The sequence below is a fragment of the Prionailurus bengalensis genome, chromosome F2 (assembly GCF_016509475.1).
Source record: "Prionailurus bengalensis isolate Pbe53 chromosome F2, Fcat_Pben_1.1_paternal_pri, whole genome shotgun sequence".
Taxonomy (NCBI): domain Eukaryota; kingdom Metazoa; phylum Chordata; class Mammalia; order Carnivora; family Felidae; genus Prionailurus; species Prionailurus bengalensis.
The window spans coordinates 45,001,019-45,021,336 of record NC_057353.1 but is presented as its reverse complement, the minus strand read 5'-3'; the positions used below and the strand labels follow the sequence as shown (position 1 = coordinate 45,021,336).

Genomic DNA, 20,318 nt, shown 5'->3' with positions numbered 1-20,318 from the left:
AGTTCAGAGGGAAAGAAAAGAAACAAACAGGAGCATCTCTTTAATGACAGGGTCCCTAAGTGTATCTGTCCTCCCTTTGGCTTTTCTCAGTTAATTGGGGATGGCACCAACTCCTCTGTAATTGACTTAAGTCCTGTAGATGGGACCAGTCAATTGGCTCTTCCTTCCTAAAGAGGGAACAGTAACATCTGGAGCTGGTCCTGGTGAGCAAACTTCAGTTGCAACATAAGACAGGAGATAAACTCAGTCTTTGGCCAACCTGAGGCAAAGATTAATTTATCCTTTGTTCTTTAAGGGGCTGAGAGATAGCATATATTAGAACCGAAGAATTAGTTAGAAATGTAAAGAAAAAGATAAACATATATTAAACATAGCTGGGTTGAAATTTGTTTTTCTTACGTCATCTAAATGCTCATTCTAGAAATGTGTATCAGTAGAGGTTTAATAACAAAAGGCTTAGGGGTACCTGGGTGGCTCAGTTGGTTAAGCGTCCGACTCTTGGTTTCAGCTCAGGTTCTCATGGTCTGGGAGTTTGAACCCTACATCCGCTCTGCGCTGACAGTGCAGAGCCTGCTTGGAATTCTCTCTTTCTCTCTCTCTGCCCCTCCCCAGCTTACGTGTTATATCTCTCTTTCTCTCTCAAAATAAATACATTAATTAAAAAAAATCATAAAAGGTTTAAATTGAGTACTTCTAGATTCTGGATTGTAGAGGTGGGGGGAAGTGCTTTGAATTTAATTTTTCTGGTTTCAAAGAAGTCTGTGTTCAACTAAAGGTACTGTCACTTCAGGCCATCATATATTAGTGGCTCTCAAAAAATTAAAAAAAAAAATTGATGGTGAAACCCAGGACAGGCCCACATACATATCAAATTAAAACAGAAGTTTCATACAACGTACTATGTAGGATGTTTTTGGTATTTTTCTACTTTCTGTTCTGTTTCATTGAAAAACTGCTAGTCATGGTCCACCAAATTATTTTCATGACCTTTTAATGGGTTGTGATCTGCAGTTTGAAAAAACATTGCTGGCGTATGTTGTAGTGACAGTCGAGAAACTTATCTCATTTTAGACTCCATCCTCATACTTAAAAGCTCTATGATAGCATTGCCAGAGGAATCCAGACTGGGGTAACTACCTATATACACAATAGAGATATTCTTTAAGAATCTAAAAAGGATAGTGGTGATAGGGAGAAAGGAAGCTGTAATTTAAAAGTCACAGTATTTTGAACATTTTATATAGGTCCCAATTGAAGTATGGGACAATGGAAAACTGTGGTCTATGATGTCTGACAGAGTTCACAAAAGAATATGTAATACATAAAGGTTGCTATCAGGCAAAGGCTCATTTGCCTCCTGGTGTAGAATGACCCCGTGCAAAGCTATAATTATGATTGCCTCAATTTCTGACTTCCTACTAGTTCTCCCCTTCCTAAATAACAAAGGTCTTTAGTTTTTCTGCGAAGGAAAAATTTATACTATCTCATAGAAACTTTCTTTTTTATTTGATCCAAGTTTCTTTTTTGTTGAGATCTTATTTGAATTGCCTCATATTTTAGGATTATTCTAATTTCAATTCTTAGCTCTTCAATTCTTAGAATCTTAGAACAGATTCTATATTTGAAATGTCTCATTACAACTGGTTTTTCCACAGAATCTAAAGTTGAATAGATACAAATAAGTATGTAAATAGACATGTATAAATATTAAAAATAAGTTCATTGTTTGCATGCCACGAATAATAAGGTACAGATTACCTTGAACTTCTTAAAAGTATCTTAAAGGACATAACTTACAAAATGACTTCATAGCAAAGTGAGAATTGCAGAAAACAGTTAATATTGCTGATAATTAATATAGGTAGAGATGTGATAGTATAGTGGGTTCTGAATTAGTTTATAAATTTTACATGATACCAGACACCTTAGTAAAGAGGTCAAATAGAGTAACATTTTCAGATAGTTGCGGGTATCTTGATATAAATATTAGTATCTTGGTATACACACACACACTCTCACACTTAGAAAATGGGAAATTGTTGAGCATATGTGATTCCAAAGATGAGATAGTTTCTATATTCAGAATACAGAATGTTACTACTGTCTGTCCAGATCATTTTTCATTTTCAGGATTTTTGATTTTGTGAGACCATTGGACCTAGAGTCCTGTAGTTGGAGAATGCAAGTTAAAATTATTTTTGTAATTTAGGTAGACCTTTTACATATTTGAGGAAAGCATAAGTTAAAGGTAATACACATTTAATTTCCCCGACTCTCTCTGGAGCTAGGTGATCTCTCCTGAGTCTGCTGAGTTGCCCCATTCTCCTATTTCTTTCTAAAAACTGGCTTTCTTTACTCATTGATCATTGCTCATGACAGAAATTGGCTGTCAGCCTTGAGTTCATTCAATTGCTCATTTATTCATATATTAGTAATTATTAATTAACTGCCTTTCAAGTGCTACATATTGGGTGCATTGTTAAATGTAGCAGTTGAAATCTTTGACCTCATAGAAGAACATACACTCCAGTTGGAGCTTGAGCTGTGAAGGAGAGAAATAGCTCGTATTGATAGAGAAGAATGGTGGAACCTGTTTTATAGGACGGTTGGACAGGGCTTCTCTGAAAAGATAATACTAAAGCTGTGACATGGGGTTGTGAGAAGTTATCCCCGTGAGTAGCTGGAAAGAGTGTTCCAGGCAGAGGGAAAGCTGTGAGAAGGCCTGGAGGTGGCAAAGAGTTTAGTGTGTGGGAGGAATTGAAATGAGGCCACCGTGGCTGGATTGTAAAATGGGAGAAAGTGGTTGGAGATGAGGTCAGAGAAATGGGCAGAGAGTCAATGATGCAGGCCATGGAAAGGAATTTGGATGTAAGAGTGCAGTGGGCTGGCATTAAAGGGTTTTAAGCAGAATTTTAAGCAGTTTATGCTTTTAAAAGCAATCATTCTGGTTGGTTTGGGTAGAATAGATTGTAGAGGGTTAAGAATAAAAGCAGGGAAACAAGTTAGGAATCTATTGGAATAGTTCATGGTTAGGTGGTGGAGTCAGTGGAGATGGAGAGAAGTGTGGATAGATTTAAATTATATTTTGGAGTTGGAAATGAAGGACTTACTGATAGACTAGATGTGGGGACTGAGGAAGAGATTGTCAATTCTGGCCCGTAGGTTTTGTGTTTGAGCAACTTAGGAGTGGAGAAGACCTGGAGAGGAACAGGTTTGGGTACCTTATAGTCTATTTCTTAGAATTTCCAACTCCCAGAAAAGTGAATGTGTTGGGCTTGAAATGTGGTATTAGGTGGTTCCCTTAGGAGAGGAAGTGGATTGGGAGGAAATAATGGACACTAACTTCTTTTTTAACCTCTTTTTTCACTGTATGAATCTAGAGAATGGGGAATATACCAAACGTTTGTTAGGTGTTTGCAACATTCAGGTGTCCTGGTGACCTGCTATTAAAAAATGTTTTTACTAGGGGCACCTGGGTGGCTCAGTCGGGTGGGCGTCCGACTTCAGCTCGGGTCATGATCTCACGGTCCGTGAGTTCGAGCCCCGCGTCGGGCTCTGTGCTGGCGGCTTAGAGCCTGGAGCCTGCTTCAGATTCTGTGTCTCCCTCTCTCTCCGCCCCTCCCCTGCTCATGCTCTGTCTCTCTCTGTCTCAGAAATAAATAAAAACATCAAAAAAATTAAAAAAAATGTTTTTACTGCAAAAAAAAGAAAGCATCAGTGAAAAACAGGTGTATGGCTTAAGGCAGACACCTTTGTAATCACCAGTCAGGTTAAGAAAAAGAACTCTGCCACACTCCCTTCCTAGTGTTCCATCCCAGTCATAGCTGCCTTTCCCCATAAGTAACCCTTATCCTGACTTTTATAGTAGTAACTTAAATGTGCATTGCTAGACACTCTAGGGTTAGTCTTGCCAATTAAAAAAATAGTTTTTATAGGAGTTGTTACTTTTATTATTATTTTTAATGTTTATTTATTTTTGAGGGAGCACAAGTGGGAGAAGGGGAGAGAGAGAGGAGGACATAGGATCCAAAGCAGGCTCTGCACTGACGGCAGTGAGCCTGATGGGCTCGAACTCATGAACTGTGAGAACATGACCTGAGCCAAAGTCAGACGTTCAACTGACTGAGCCACCCAGGTGCCCTAGGAGTTGTCATTTTTAATCTTTACATTAGTTTCTCTATCCCTTTTCTTTTTCCCGTTGAAGAACTCAAGCTGTTTATAGTTTTTCACAGCCTGGATTTTGCTGACAGCTTACACAAGGTGCAATTCTAGATCTTCTTTTGCCCTCCATATTTTCTGCAAATGGGTAACTGGATCCAGAGACTGACGGGCTCAGTTTTGATCCCATAGGAATTGTTATAGGTGGTGTTTGGCAAGACTGTATTAGTCACTTCGTGTCTAGTTGCGTCTCTTTTTTCTGATATTAGCAGCTGTTGATGGTTAGTGCTTATTTCTGTTAATTCATTGGATGTTGCAAAATGGTGAATGTCTAAATACATCATTTTGTTTTCATTTATTAGTTGGAATGTTTTTATAGAGAGTCACCTCCCTCATCTTTTGTTTGATTACCCAGTGGTACACTTTATAAAATAAAACAGGATAAATGCTGGATTCTTCCCCTTTATTTACACATTTTCAAGAGAATGAATTAGTTCCCTATTTTTCTCCAAAGGGAAGCAATTCTTTTTTTTTTTTAAGTGCCATTATGAGCTAATGGATTTAAGCATATTTGATGGATTTTATTTTATTTTTTAAAGTTTATTCATTTATTTTTTAGAGAGAGCACACATGGGAGGGACAGAGAGAGACAGGAAGAGAGAGAATCCCAAGCAGGCTCTACACCGTCAGTGCAGAGCCCGATGTGGGGCTCGAACTCACAAACCATGACATCATGACCTGAGCTGAAACCAAGAGTTGGACACTTAACCAACTGAGCCACCAGGCGCCCCATACTTGATGGATTTTAATCCATTGCAGTTACTGTTGCTGAAATTCAAAGTGTCCCCCCGTCTTTCGTCAGTGGAAGTCCCTTCAGGGACAACGTGACCTGTAGCTTCCTCGTTGTCTGCAGTGATAAGATATTCAGGGCTCAATATATCCATTTCCTGTCCTGGATCCGGAATCAACCATTTGTCCAAGAAGCACTACTTTCTTTTAGTGAGAAATGGTATTTTAGGACCTTAACCCTGGCACTAGTGTGGTTAGTGCCACTTTAATTTTAAATAGTGTTTTTTTCACAAATAGGAGAACTGACTCATTCTTTCCAACTGTGGGATACTGTGTCAAAAAATCTGATAGCACTGGAAGTTTTGAGCTTCTTCCTCTGGATAATCTCTACCATACCTTTATTTTTCTAAGTTTTAAGCCAGAAATTGGGCGTGTGTAGACAAATTCTATGGTAGAGACTATTTTGAGTGGACTTTTACCTTCATGTTCTCCCTTCTCTTACTTTGGTTACCCTTTGACCCACTATTATCCTAATATCCAGCCTTACTTCTTTCTCACCTCCTTAGGGTTTTAGGTGACCTAGTTTCTTCTTTTCTTAAACAAAAAAGAAAATAAAAGAATCCAAGACAAAAACCACCACTAGTGATAAGATTAGATTTCAGGCCTTATTTTTTAAGGTAGACCTTTTAGCTTGCTTTGTCTTGCATACATAAAAGTATATCTGTGCACAAACAAAATTCAAGGGCACCTTTTGAGGCTGCTGTATAAATCCAATTCTAACTTACTACAGTATGATGAATTGCAAAATGAAGTATATCCAGATATTAAATGCCATATGTTATTCCTTTTTTTAGTTTTGATATCAGCCCCTTTAGTTAAGTTTTACTGTGCTTTTGATTAGATAATACAGGATATTTGTCTCAGTGATGTGGTGGGTAATTTACATTTGATGCTGTGTCACATAACTTTAGAAAGAGTTAGTTTTGGTGTAATCACTTACTGTATTAAAAGACATTAGGTTGGATTTATAAGTTGATATGTTGGACCTATAAGTTGATCTATTGTCTTGCAGTTAAACAGCAACCAGTAATTATTTTCCAATGATTATCCATTCAAACATTTTTAGTAATCAGTGAAATTTGGATCATAGATATTTGGATCATAGAGAAATGATTGCCATGAAAAAATTTATATTTATGTAATTTCTAAGAATTATAAGAAAAAAATGTGAAATTAAATGATGGAATGGCATAAAATTCCAGTGGAAATTAAAAATGTATGTACTAATTAACTCTTGAGAAGAAAGTGTTTTGATGATTTTCTTTCCCTGCAGAAGGAATTTTTCTCCCATGAACTAGATTCTTATTGTATACTTCCAAGGCTTTTTGTTTTTGTTTTTCTAATAGAAGAGAATTCAGGTACTAGGCTAATGATAAGACAGTGGGATTCCCCTCTCTGCCTTTTATATAGACTCTCAGCACTTGATTAGATAGCTTTCATTAATATTCATAAATCCTTGTGATTTCAAAGAGCCTGTCAAAATAGTGATATGGTTATAATTTTAACTATAGTTAGCATCATTGTGAAGTATGGTGTACCACGTAATGGGTTTTTCAAATAAATGAAGTAAACCACTTTAAGCAATATATTTTAAGTATTTTACAAACACTTTTATATAACCAGTTTTGACTGAAATCATACCAAAATGAAGGCACTTGGCTCAGTCTTCTGAAACTTCAAGAAAGCAAATCAGGGGCGCCTGGGTGGCGCAGTCGGTTGAGCGTCCGACTTCAGCCAGGTCACGATCTCGCGGTCCGGGAGTTCGAGCCCCGTGTCAGGCTCTGGGCTGATGGCTCAGAGCCTGGAGCCTGTTTCTGATTCTGTGTCTCCCTCTCTCTCTGCCCCTCCCCCGTTCATGCTCTGTCACTCTCTGTCCCAAAAATAAATAAACGTTGAAGAAAAAAAATTAAAAAAAAAAAAAAGAAAGAAAGCAAATCATCTTCTTGCTTTTCTTGTTCATAAAAAGTCATAGAGGCAGTTCATAGAACCGTTCATAATTTTAGTTCATAGAAACAGTCAAGTGTGCTCTTTTGGTGTGTTTGAAGCTTTGTTGCTGTATGTAACTGGTTTTCCCCTGAACTTAGTCTTGTCTTTTACTGTTATCTGTCATTCTCATTACTGTATCCTTCTTTAAACTGCCACTTATCTCAGAAATAATGACCTGACCTGACAGCTGCTCTCCCTTTCCGAAAGTAAAATACATGCATGTTGTGTCCGTTTTGCTTATTAGAGGTCTTTTTCTCTTCTGGGTTCATAGTACATCTTGAAATTATCTTTTGACCAAGAGGAGGAACATTATATGCAGTGAAGGGGAGAAAAAATTATTCCGAACTTCCCTAAGTTCTTAAGTTTTAATATGAAAATATCCAAATTTTTCATCCAAAAGGGAACAGGTTATTACCTTAAGCCCACAGAATTCAGCTAAAAAATACTTCTGTCATTTTAGAACATTACTTAGATTTTGGTAACTCATGATATTATTACAAAAGTGCATTGGAATTTCAGAGGGTATTTATACTCATGCAAATACTGTAGCATTACACTTAGACTTGTTTATTTTTAATTTCTATGGGCAAAGTATTTAGGCTGTTTATCTTTCTTATAATCAAAATTTTTTTCTATTAGATATCCTTGGGATTTTAAAATTTTATTTTTATTTCTAAAAAAACAAAACCAAACAGATAAAAATAACCCCAATTTAGAAAAGCAAAAGTTACTGAAGCACCTGGGTGGCTCAGTCAGTTAGGTGTCCCACTTCAGCTCAGGTCATGATCTCTCGGTTTGTGAGTTTGAGCCCTGTGTCTGGCCCTGTGCTGACAGCTCAGGCCTGGAGCCTCCTTCAGATTCTGTTTCTCCCTCTCTCTCTGCCCCTTCTTTGCTCGTGCCCTGTCTTTGTTTCTCTCTCTCGAAAATAAATGAACACTAAAAAAAAAAAAAAAGCAAAAATTGTTTTCATAAAGGATCGTAATCCTCTTAATTTGTTTACAAAGAACCACAGAGAAATACTGAGAAATGGCTTCATATGTACTGTTACTGTGTAATCAAACTGTGCTGAGAAATCAAGCAAGATAGTGTCCATCTACACAAATAGCAGAACTGAGCCACTGTCTTCACAGTTCTCGTCTCTATTTATGAAAGTCTGTAAACATTAAACAGAAAGCAGAGTACACAACTCACTGAATGATATACATATTAATACTGTCATAGTTTAAACTTTCCTTGAAATTACACTTTTATTAATATAGGTATACCTTTAATGTATTTATGTTAATTTCAGTTAATTTTTTAAAATTTTAGTTAATTCCAGTATTCTAGGGATGGGAGTGAGGAGTTGTCAGTGTATGAGGACTAAATCCTTATATATTACCTTCAGAATTTGAAGTGTAGGAAATAAATAGGGACAAAATCTATGAGTAAATCCAGTTTTAAAGTGTAGGTAGTGTCTTTGGCACAAATCATAGAAGATTTTTCTGTATAGCAGGTACATGGATTGCCCTTGGCAAGTTTCATATGGAAGTTCCTCTTTTATTCTTAATCAATTAAAGATTCTCTTCCCTTTTTTTTAGTTCTCAAATTTAGGTATGGTTATTGAGTATTTAAAAATCTTTATAAGGACCTGGGTTAAAGTTATGAGATTTACAGTTGTGCATATTTCTTAGATTATTTTTAATTTTTATTTTAACAGGACATGAATATGTCAGAACATTTTCAGATGTGCTGTTTTGTGTTGTCTGCCTTTTGTGGCTTTGGTTTTTGTTTTGTTTTTTTTTTTTAAACTTATTGTTAATAAAGTAATATGCATTACTGTGTCTTTAAAGCTAGGGAGTGTATTGCAGCATTTCTTCCAATAGGTTTGTTACAAGAAATTAAAAGGAATCCTATCCTTTCCAGTTGAGGGTAAGTGAAACGTTCTTAGAAAATAAAAATGAAAGACTCTGAAGGGTGAAAGAAGGGGAAAAAAATGTCAGCTTCTTTTCCTTTAAAGCTCTTTGCCAGGAAATTATAATTTCGGAGTATTTTTGGGCGAAGAGCCCAACCTGAGAGGAAATGGTATGATAGAGCTGAAAAATAAGACTTTAATTTTGAAAAATCTTCTATCCATTGTAGAGCATCTGTTTTCTTAGGTGGATTTCATCTCATTCTAGTGCCAATAATTAAGTAAACCCTCATAAATTTTAAGCAAATACTATATGAGATCATCAAATCACATCTATTTCACTATTAAAACAGTGGTACTCACGGCAAAACAATAAAAAGCCAGAGCTTTAGAGTCAGATAGACCTTGGTTCTCGTCTTAGTTCTGCCACTTACTCAGTGCTGTGGCGGGCAAGTTAGTTAACTTTTCTAGGTCTCCGTATACTCACTTGTAAAATAGTACCTTTTCTGTGGGTTTTGTGAAGATTAAATGATTAATAATTGTAAAGCATTTATCTCTTAAGCCATTTTCTAAAGTGTATCAAAAATGTATCTATCACTGTCAACATCTTTTGAAGAAACACATAGCTTTCCAAAGGGATAAAAGGACTTTAACTTGGATACATATGTTCTAGTTGAGTTAAAAAAAAAAAAATCAGTTGTGTTACTTTCGAGCTATCTAAGTATTTACAAGATGTCTGGCCTTTAAAAAGCAAAAGAGAGCAGAAAAAAAAAGGTCCTTGAATTTATTAGTTTGAGGTAAAATGTACTTCCTGGGCTTGAAGTAAAAAAGATTTTTGATTTTGTAGATTCAAGACAGAGTCGTTGTGTAACCTAGAAAATATTATTTAAGGCTGATGTTGAGACTCTGATATTGCTTGATAACGGAATGTTGAAGGACTAAAGGATGAAAACCTTTCATGTGTGCTAAAGATGTTTTACTTTTATAACAGCAGTCAAGATGAAACTGCTAGGGCTGAAGCAGATAACTTAATTTTATTTTTTAAGTTTATTTATTTATTTTGAGAGAGAACACAAGTGGGGAAGGGGCAGAGAGAGAGAATCCCAAGCACGCTCCACACTGCCAGCAAAGAGCCCAACTGAGGGCTCGAACCCATGAGATCATGACCTGAGCCGAAGTCAGATGCCCGACTGAGCCATCCAGGTGCCCTGAGAACTTAATTTTAAATGAGATATCACATGTAAGATGCAGCATGGTGCTTAGCATATCGCAATAACAGTATGACTGTTAATAAAAGTTATGACTTATTAAATTTTTTTTTTTTAACATTTATTTATTTTTGAGACAGAGAGAGACAGAGCATGAACAGGGGAGGGGCAGAGAGAGAGGGAGACACAGAATCGGAAACAGGCTCCAGGCTCCGAGCCATCAGCCCAGAGCCTGACGCGGGGCTTGAACTCACGGACCGCGAGATCGTGACCTGGCTGAAGTCGGACGCTTAACCGACTGCGCCACCCAGGCGCCCCAAGTTATGACTTATTAAATAGCTACTGTCATTAGTAATAAAGCTACCAGTAGTGTGATCACTAAAATATAGGGAAATTTGCCATAAAAGAAAAACGCATTGAAAACTACAGAGATGAAATGAGGTAGAAGGTCCTTTAAGAGGAAGGAATCTCTGTTCTTGGAGAGTTGAAAGTTCTTTTCTTCTGCTGGATTTGCGCTCTGACCAGATCCTCCTCTCCATGATTAGTTTCCCAGGAGATCTAGAAGGCATATTTTAATTATTCTTGACTAGGGAGCTAGATCTAGCAATGTGGAAAGTCTTCCTTTTTGTCTCTTTTTAAAGGTCTTTGGCCAGGAGTGCCTGGGTGACTCAGTCAGTTGAGCATCTGACTCTTGATTTCAGTTCAGGTCATGATCTCATGGTTGTGAGATCGAGCTTCACATCGGGCTCTGTGCTGGGCCTGGAGCCTGTTTGGGATTGTTGGTCTCCTTCTTCTCTGCCTCTCCCCCCACTCAGGAAAAAAAAAAAAAAGGTCTTTGGCCAAAACAAACATTCCAAGTAAAAAGTGGAGAAAGGACTTGAGCGGACATTTTTCCAAAGATATACAAATGGATGATAAACCTGTGAAAAAAACCTCAACATCACTAATTAGGGAAATGCAAATCAAAACTACAATGAAATAACTTCAGACTGTTTAGGATGACTATTTTATATGTATATAAATTTCCAGATTTATACATACAATATATATACACATACATGTATGTACATATATATGTATATATATCCATATCCAGAATATAGTGTTGTCTCAGCTTCTTTTCATTTAAAGCCGGAAAATAAACGTTGTCTAGGATGTGTAGCAATTGGACTCCTTGTACATTGGAATGTAAAATAGTACAGTCACTGTGGAAAACAGTATGATGGTTTCTTAAAAAATTAAACATACAATTACCATATGATTCAGCAATTCCACTTGTAGGTAGATATCCAAAAGAATTGAAGGCAGGGACTCAGAGATACCTGTACACCAGAGTTTATTTTCGGCGTTATTCACGATAGCTAATAGGTAGAAGCAGCCCAAATGTCGAGTAATAGATGAGTGGATAAGCAAAATGTGGTATATACATTCTGCTATATTTTCAACCTTAAAAGGAATGAAATTATAATACACGCTGCATACAACATGGGTGAATCTTAAAAACATGACGAGTGAGAGAAGCCAGACACAGGACATGTGCCATACGATTCCACTTACATATGAGGTACTTAGAGTAGTCAAATTCATAGAGACAGGAAGTAATATGGTGGTTGCTAGGGACTAGAGGAGGGGAATATGGGAAGTTGTTGAATGGATGAAGAGTTTTAGTTTGGGATAATGAAAAGTCCCGGCGATGGATAGTGGTGATGGTTGCACAACAGTGTGAATGTACTCATTGCCACCTAATTGTACACTTAAAAATAGTTAAAATCGTAAATTTTATGTTACATATATTTTACCACAACTAAAAAACAAGACAAAACAAAAAACCTTTAGCTAATCATAAGCAGCTGGCTGTGCCTTCTCTCTTCTGAAGTTTGTTTAAGTCTCTTCAAAGCCAAAGAGACGTCCTTAGCAGAAGTTACCACCTGTGTACAAACTTGTAAACTGCTGCTGCAAAGCTGGAAGCAGAGAAAAGAAAGGAAGAGGATTAAATATAGTCGTTTTTTTTTTTTTTTCTTTCCCCCTGCTTTGAGCCTTTTATGATGGGCCTGTTTCTTGCATGAAGTGAGTTTAGTGTTAAAAGACTTTTCAGAAAAAGCTGTAACTTCTGACTGGCTTCCGAGCCTCAGTGTCCTAAATTTACACTTTTTCTGTCCTACCCTCATATTTTCACATAATTTTATGCAGATGATTTCATCTACTTTGTAGATAAGATTGGGATTCTGTGACTGGCAGGAAGAACCACCTTATGTATTTTCATCTTAATTTCATTTGATTATTGTTCTTACATAATTTTTGTTCCTGTTACAGAAGGGCAGTTTCTTCTCTTCCCCTCTTTCATCTAACCTTCGAACATGTCCCTTCTTATACTTTTATAACTTTACTCTTATAATCATGTTTTTGTTCCCCAGTTCTAGAATCTTTAAAATCTCTATTTGTAAGGCTTCATTCACTTGAAACATGCTTAGGCCTTGTCTATCTAATAAAACTTCTTTAAGGTTACAGGTTTTCAGACATTGCTTGGTTAGATCGGAAACCACTTTTTTTTCCCCCTGTTCTTATCCCTCTCATATCTCTGTTTCTTAAAGCTTTCTCTTTCTCCAACTTTCTGCTTTTCCTGTTGCTTCTTTTTCTCTGTTTTATGTGTTCTTCTTTCAAGTTCATAACTGACATAGACCTTGCATTTTCTGTTTTCTATCTTCCTCCTCTTTTTTTTTTATGTAGTTATTTCCTTGGTGAGTTTATCCACTCTTGTGGCTTCAACTTTGATCAAAATGATCCACAAATACACACTTTTGAGACTCAGACTTTTGTGCTCAGTCTTTTTCAGTGTTTTCAGTCTATTACATAACATTGGACTACTCTGCTGTCTCCTGAAAAGCAGTATGTATAAAACAAAGTCCTGTCTTCTATCTAACCTCTGTTGATTAGTGATGTGACTCTTTTGCCACTTTGCATTTGGTGTGTGTGTCTTCCTTTTGCTTGGTTTCCTACATTAGTTACTTTGTTACTTAGGTCCTTTAAGACCACGAGGAAGAGAGATACACAGATTATCTTCAGTAATAGAATTTTATTGCAAACATACTCAGGAAATGTGCACGGTGTAGCATGGGAAGCTGCCTAGTCAGCTGCTTGTTCCATGTGATCTTCAGTATCTCTAATACCGGCTTGTGGAATAGGGTCTATTAATAAAGGGAATAGCAGCTTAGAGTCACTTGGAAGAATGAAATGAGTTCCTGTGACCTTTGTCATCTTTGTTCATGTAACATTTACACTTTCTGTAATCTAAGGTTCAATCGGGCCATCTTGCAACCATGAAATTTGGAACGTCCCTAATGGCCTGAGTTTCAGCCCTTGTATGGTTGCTTTGGCTTCTGGATCAACTTCTAGATATTGGTACTTTTTTTTTTTTAAGTTTATTTATTTATTTTGAGAGAGAGAGTGAGAGTGAGTGAGCGCACAGAAGCCGCAGAGGGGCAGAGAGAGAGAGAAAGAGAGGGGATGAGAGAGAGAATCCCAAGCGGGCTCCACACTGACAGTACTTACTGACAGCTCACCAACGTGAGGCTTGAACTCCTGAACCACGAGATGGTGACCTGAGCAGAAATCAAGAGTCAGTTTCTTAACTGACTGAGCCACCCAGGCTCAGTATGTACTTTTTATTGCTGGGATAGTAAAGCTGATTTACTATATGTGCTGCTGAAGTGAGCACATAGTAAAGCTGATTTGATTTGAAGTAGCATGTGTTGAACCATAACAATTGATACAGGAACATAGGTTTTTCTCTATAAGCGTGCTGTGTGAGTGACAGGCGTTTTGAAGTTCCATAAGGTTTATAGTAGCAAATTTTGGGTTTATTTATTTATTTATTTAAAAAAAATTTTTTTTTAATGCTTCTTGAGTTTTGAGAGAGAGACACAGAGGGTGAGCAGGGGAGGGGCAGAGAGAGAGGGAGACACAGAATCCAAAGCAGGCTTCAGGCTCTGAGCTGACAGCACAGAGCCCAACACAGGGCTCCAACTCCCAAACTGTGAGATCATGACCTGAGCCAAAGTGGTTGCTTAACCAGCTGAGCCACTCAGGCACTCCTACTCATTTATTTATTGAACCAAAGTTTATTAAACAGTAGTATGTGAGATTCTGTTTTAAGGACTTACTGGAGATATGAAGCTAGATGAGACATGATCCCTATCTTCATGGAGTTCCCATTTTAGCTCTTTAGTAATAAGCTCATACAATAAATAAATAGTAAAGGGAATAATGACTCAGTGTACTAAGTGCTCTGGGACCATAGTTAACAGTGGGATTAGTTCTCTGTGTTTCGGTGGGTAGGGATGGTGGTAGAGGAGTTTGCTATCTCTGCAAACTTCCCAGAGAAGACTCGAGTATATCTTTAACAAAGTGGTTAACTGACAGGCAGAGAAAAGGGGGAAGATCACGTAAGAGAGAATGGACATAGGAAGGGTATGACCTTTATATCTTGCATCATGTACAAATAACTATACAGTATCTGCTTTTTATAGTACAGCGATTATATGATTTTAAAAAAAATGTGTGATGTGCAAATTCAGGACCCTTAAGGAATAGTCAGTCCACTGTGGCTTCAGTGTAGGTTATGGAAATTAGGTGATTGAGAGGATCAGTTAGATCTTCTTTTTTTTTTACCTTGTTTGTAGTGAGAAATGATTCTCCTTTCAGAATTTCCCTTGAATTTGTTCTTTCCTGTCATTTCCACTGTTAACTTTTAAGCCCAGATCCTTGTCACCACACTTCTGGATTGCAAGAAACAAAACCATCCCTTAGTTTTAAAGCTTTTTTAGTTCTTTTCTCCATTATGGAATTTGGCTTGTAGGACATTTAGAAGAATGGGAAGAAATCTCTGGAAGAAGACTATGTTGTTTATCTTACACAATTAGCAGTATTCCACCATTGCCATAATCACCATAATGTACTTCAGACTTTCATCTCTTTGGCTCTTCTGTACCAACTTTCCTAAACCGTAATTTAAATTGCTATTTACCTAGATCATCTATCATCTCATATAATATGATATGGTGATTTGGAATCTAAGAAGCACAAAACAAGCTAAAAGTTTATCTGTTTAATCTCTTGAGTGCGTAGTATATAGCATTGGGAGAAACAAACTGCTAAATCCTTTCTAGCAGATCATAGTTTAGTGGCTGTAATAGTGCGTCTTAGAGTAGAAATGACGAGTTGATTTGAAGGTGAGAAATTCCTGGGAACACTTACAAAAGAATATCCCCTTTAAAAAATGAGATTGATATGTGGTACTTGATGTAATAATAGATGGAAATTAACGAGCATGCTTTGGTATTTGCTAGCTTCCTAATGGCGAGAGGCTCTGTGCTGTATCTTGGGCAGACATTGGTCTGATTTTGTTTTGCTGTTTATTAACCTAGTAACTGGGGAGGTTACTTAACACCTAGTTTTCTTACTTATAAACTGAGAATATTTTAGTAACTACCATAGAGATTGTTACAGAGATTAAATGAGAAAATGCTTGTTAAGCACTCAGCACAGGGCCAATAAAAACCCTAATAAATGTTAACTACCTTTATTATTCTCTTTCATTTAGCTCTTAGGTATCTGTCTTTCATACTATCTTAGGAGCTCTGAGTTGTCAAAGGCTTTATCTTAATTTTCTTTGTATTATCCCAGCATGTAGTTTATTGTCTACAAATTCAGTAAGTGTATATTAAATGAATATAAATGGATAGATTTTTTTTAAATCTAGTTTTATCTGTTTTTTGTACCCAGGTTGAAGATTCATTTTAGAACATTTAGTTCTTGTAAAGATTGTATTTCCTAAGCAGTTGCAAAATTCACTCACAAGAATAAGACTGACTAACAGATATTGTTTTTAGTAGTTTTTATTGTCTAGGTCAGTTTATTAATTCAGCTTATAGAAGAGACCTTTCTTTTCAGTGTATAAAATGACTTTATGAAATGCATTTCATGAAACAGTGAGTCATGTGGAAAAATTTTAATTTTTTTACAAGATACAATTTTTTAAGGTTTCTCCCAATTACGTAAAAAAAAAAAAAATGAATGTTTATTTTAGAAACCTTATGAAACAAAAGAATAGAGGAGAGCCACTTCCCAAAATCAAACCTTGTTGCTTGGAATCCTAAAATATTTACATGCAAATATTTGAATTCCTATTATGTCCTAGGCAGTTTTTAGTGCTGGGGACATAGCCGTGAACAGAACAGAGTCTGCTAGTAGTTTGGTGCCAGTATGTGTGTGTGTCTGCACATATGCAGGTACATCTGCATTTATTATTATTTTTTTTAATTTTTTTTAACGTTTATTTATTTTTGAGACAGAGAGAGAGAGAGCATGAACGGGGGAGGGTCAGAGAGAGAGGGAGACACAGAATCCAAAACAGGCTCCAGGCTCTGAGCGGTCAGCACAGAGCCTGACGCGGAGCTCGAACTCACGGACCGCGAGATCATGACCTGAGCCGAAGTCGGCTGCTTAACCGACTGAGCCACCCAGGTGCCCCAAGGTACATCTGCATTTAAAAGAAAACCTGAAAATGATTTAATTATGTGCGCATTAGGTTGTGTTCTGCTCTTTTTTCTTTTAGCAATATTGCTCACTTGTTTCATGTCAGTGAGTTTTCTACAGCGTGATTTTTAGTGGCTACTTGATAATCTCATGAAGAGATATTCCATACTTAATTAATATAGGTTGAGACATTTAATTTACTTCTAAATTTTGGCATAATTTACAACAAATACACACTTTTTGTTTCCATTTATCTAAGATCAATCGCAGTTGATTTACTTCTTACCATTTCCTCTTGAAACGTAGTTTTGTACAGAAGAGAGAGTAAACCTCTGTGTGCCCGTTGCTCAGTTTGAACATTTTTTAACATCTGGCCAATCTTGCATAATTTATATTTCCATACACACACCCTATCCTTTAATAATTTGAAATAATCTCAGGTATCATATCATAGCATTCTTAACTATTTCACTATGCATCTCTAAAAGATAAGAATATTAAACAATATATCACCATAATACCATTATCTGAGGTATAATTTTAATTGTACCTTATTCTTGAAATGATAAAATATTGAGGGGAATTTGTAGAAAACTGAGACTAGTCTATCTAGAATGATTCCCCCACCTTCCCATTGAAGGTGTAGAAAACTTTGTATTGGGATCTTGGAAAAAATATTAACAGAAATTCTTACATTGAACAGGAAACACAAAAGTGAGATAAATAAGCTTATGGATGGGGGCAAGGTTGAAATGGGCATATAAATACTCGGTTACTAGAGAAATTGGTTATAGCTAAAAAAAAAAAAAAAGGAATTCTAATGTTTGAAAACACTGTGAGAGAAGACTCTTTTTCTTCATGGTATTAGCAATGTCAGTATAATAGATGATGTTTTCTCCTGCTTTATGAGATGGAAAGTCAAGTGGCAGGAAAGCCAGATTATATTAGCCACTTACTTGCTTTTTGTTTTTTTAAACTAAAACACTTGACAATTTTATTTTCACATTTCATAATACGAATGAAAATTGCTTTTTTTTTTTTTTTGGTCCCTCTGCTCCCCTATAAAAACTATTCTCTCTTTGATAGGAAGGGGGAGCAAGCCTTCCCTGTCATGCTGCTGGAAAACACCCAGAATCACAGCACCATGATCTCTTGGTAAAGTAGAACAAGTTAATATAAGATGGGTATAAAGAGGTTCCTGTCTCTCCTTACCTGTCTGGTTGAGTCATTCCTGGCTGAGTGGGCACCATGATGGGACGGTGGGAAGTCATCAGTGGGGGCCCAGGAGTCACTGGCATGTGGCCTCTGGTGCGCCACCTCATTCCAGGAGGTCCCGCTGGCATTGTCCCAGGAGGAAGAGGGCCCATCATTGGCATCATGGAAGGGCCCCCATGTGGGGTGAGGAGGGCCCAGGAGACTGTGGGATCATTGCCCCTGCAGGAGGAGGAACAGAGAATGGAGTAGGAGCTATCCTCTCTTGTTGAAATACATGGTTGTTTTCTCGACCAGGTTCTGAACCTGCTCTTCTATCCATTCCTGATGGTAGTCTCTCACATTCTCTTTGTGTTTCCTACTGCTGCGGTGCGTCTTTTTCTCAGAGGGAGATTTGTGGGTGAGGTATGTGTTGCAGCGGTCACAGTAAAACTTAGGTCTGTTACTTTGCAGCCTGGTGGCCGCTCCGTCCCACACCGCCTGGAAAGGACTGCCACTTACTTGTTTTAAAAAGACAATTCTGGGATATGTCTGCTTAAGTATGCAATAAACCCTATCTATCACGTTCTATGAGAGAAATATCTTGTGGGTGATTTGTTCTTCACAGAATTCCCCAGCACCTGGGAGGGCGTATGTTCTAAAGACACTCATTAAGAATTTTTTTGGATATCTGATTAAATACATGTAATTATAATGAAATTCTGAGGTGTTAAAAACCATATGTCAAGTATAGAAGAAATTACACTTGTGACGTTGTGTTTACCAAGGCAATAAAATAGGAAAATGTGTTTATGTGTGTGTGTGTGTATATATTTTAATTTTTTTTTTAATGTTTATTTTTGAGAGACAGAGAGAGACAGAGCTTGAGCAGGGGAGGGGCAGAGAGAGAGGGAGATAGAGAATCTGAAGCAGGCTCCAGGCTCCGTGTCGTTAGCACAGAGCCTGACGTGGGGCTCGAACCCACAAACTGCGAGATCATGACCTGAGCCAAAGTTGGATGCTCAACCAACTGGGCCACCCAGGCACCCCAATGTGTATATATATTTTAAATTGGCTTTTAATTATGAGTTTTTTTAAAGTAGGCTTCACCCTAGGTGTGAGGCTTGAACTCATGACCCTGGGTGACTGAGCCACCCAGCCGACCCTAAGTATGAGTTTTTTAAGCTGTAAGGGTTTTCAAAGCAGACAATATAAAAGTTATTTAAAATTAAACCATAATTGAAATGATTCGTTTTCATTTAAAACACCAGAAAGGGAAAGAGGAAATAAAGACAAACGACATAAACCAGGAATTGTTTATGAAAATAAATCATGTGTTTTCACTTGACAGACACCCTAGAGACCATCTTTTTGCTTAAGTTACATTAGTGACATTTCACTTATTCAACATGTTGAGAAAATGAGACCTGTGGACTAATAGAAAATTCTCATTGAGTTAATTAAATTACTGGATACGTTTTAGAGGACCTATGACTTGTTTGTTTAAAGTGAGCCAGATTATGAGCCTGCTTTGAAGAAAACTTTCATAACTTCTGAAGAAGTATGTAGTGGTTACATTACCTTTTGGTTTAGTATTAAAGAGATTTGTTAGTATAAGGCTGTCTCCCTCACTATATCATGTGCATGGCTCACTTGAGCTACTGATGCTTGCTTAGCCATGAAGGACACGAAGCACCCTTGCTTTCTGAGGTATAATAGTGAATATTTTTGAAAATTTAAGAGACTGACTTCTCTTTCTGGTACGGATATAGTCTTTGGTTCATGGTATCTGCTTTGCTCTTTTCCCCTGCTCATTAGCCCCTTCCTATTTTTCTTTCTTTCTTACCTGGTCCATATCTTCAGCTGTTCTTTTACCCCTATCTTTAACTCCTTTGTCTCATTGTTCTTATGTGGCATGTGTCTGGCACAATGTCAGATTTTGCTGTTTGCTTTCTCCTTGCCTGCTTTAAGACCTGTGAGCAATGGGGCGTCTGGGTGGCTCAGTTGGTTAAGTGTCCGACTTTGGCTCAGGTCATGATCTCACAGTTCGTGAGTTCGAACCCCACATCAGGCTGTCTGCTGTCAGTACAGAGCTCGCTTCGGATCCTGTCTCTCTCTCTCTGCCCCTCCCCTGCTCACGCACTCTCTCTCTCTCTCTCTCAAAAAAAAAAAAAAAAAAAAAAAGACTTGTGAGCAGTGATGAAGAAAATATGAAACTTCGAAGATTACCATTTTAAATTGACGGTCTCTAACAAGGCCTCAACAAGGCCTCAACAAGCCTCAACAAGGCCTGTAGTGCTATCTAGTAATCCTGTTAAACTTCATGAGATTTTTTTGTTTTGTTTTGGTTCTCTACTCTGGCTATTTCAAATACAGTTTTATATTCTCAAATCTCAGACTTTAACTTCCTCACTCACAGCAGATGAATATCCCTCTGACTTCCTAAAGCAAATAGAAGTCAGTATATGAGAGCTCCCTTAACTTTCTACCATTTACTGTTT

At 37.3% G+C, this 20,318-nt stretch overlaps 1 protein-coding gene and 1 pseudogene across 1 annotated transcript in view; one reads left to right on the top strand and one right to left on the bottom strand.

Annotated features, from left to right (window-relative positions):
- Positions 1 to 20,318, top strand: part of STK3 (serine/threonine kinase 3) — a 281,104-nt gene that overhangs the window by 5,218 nt on the left and 255,568 nt on the right. The gene's annotated exons all lie outside the window — the stretch shown is intronic.
- Positions 17,835 to 19,672, bottom strand: LOC122496122 (annotated as a pseudogene).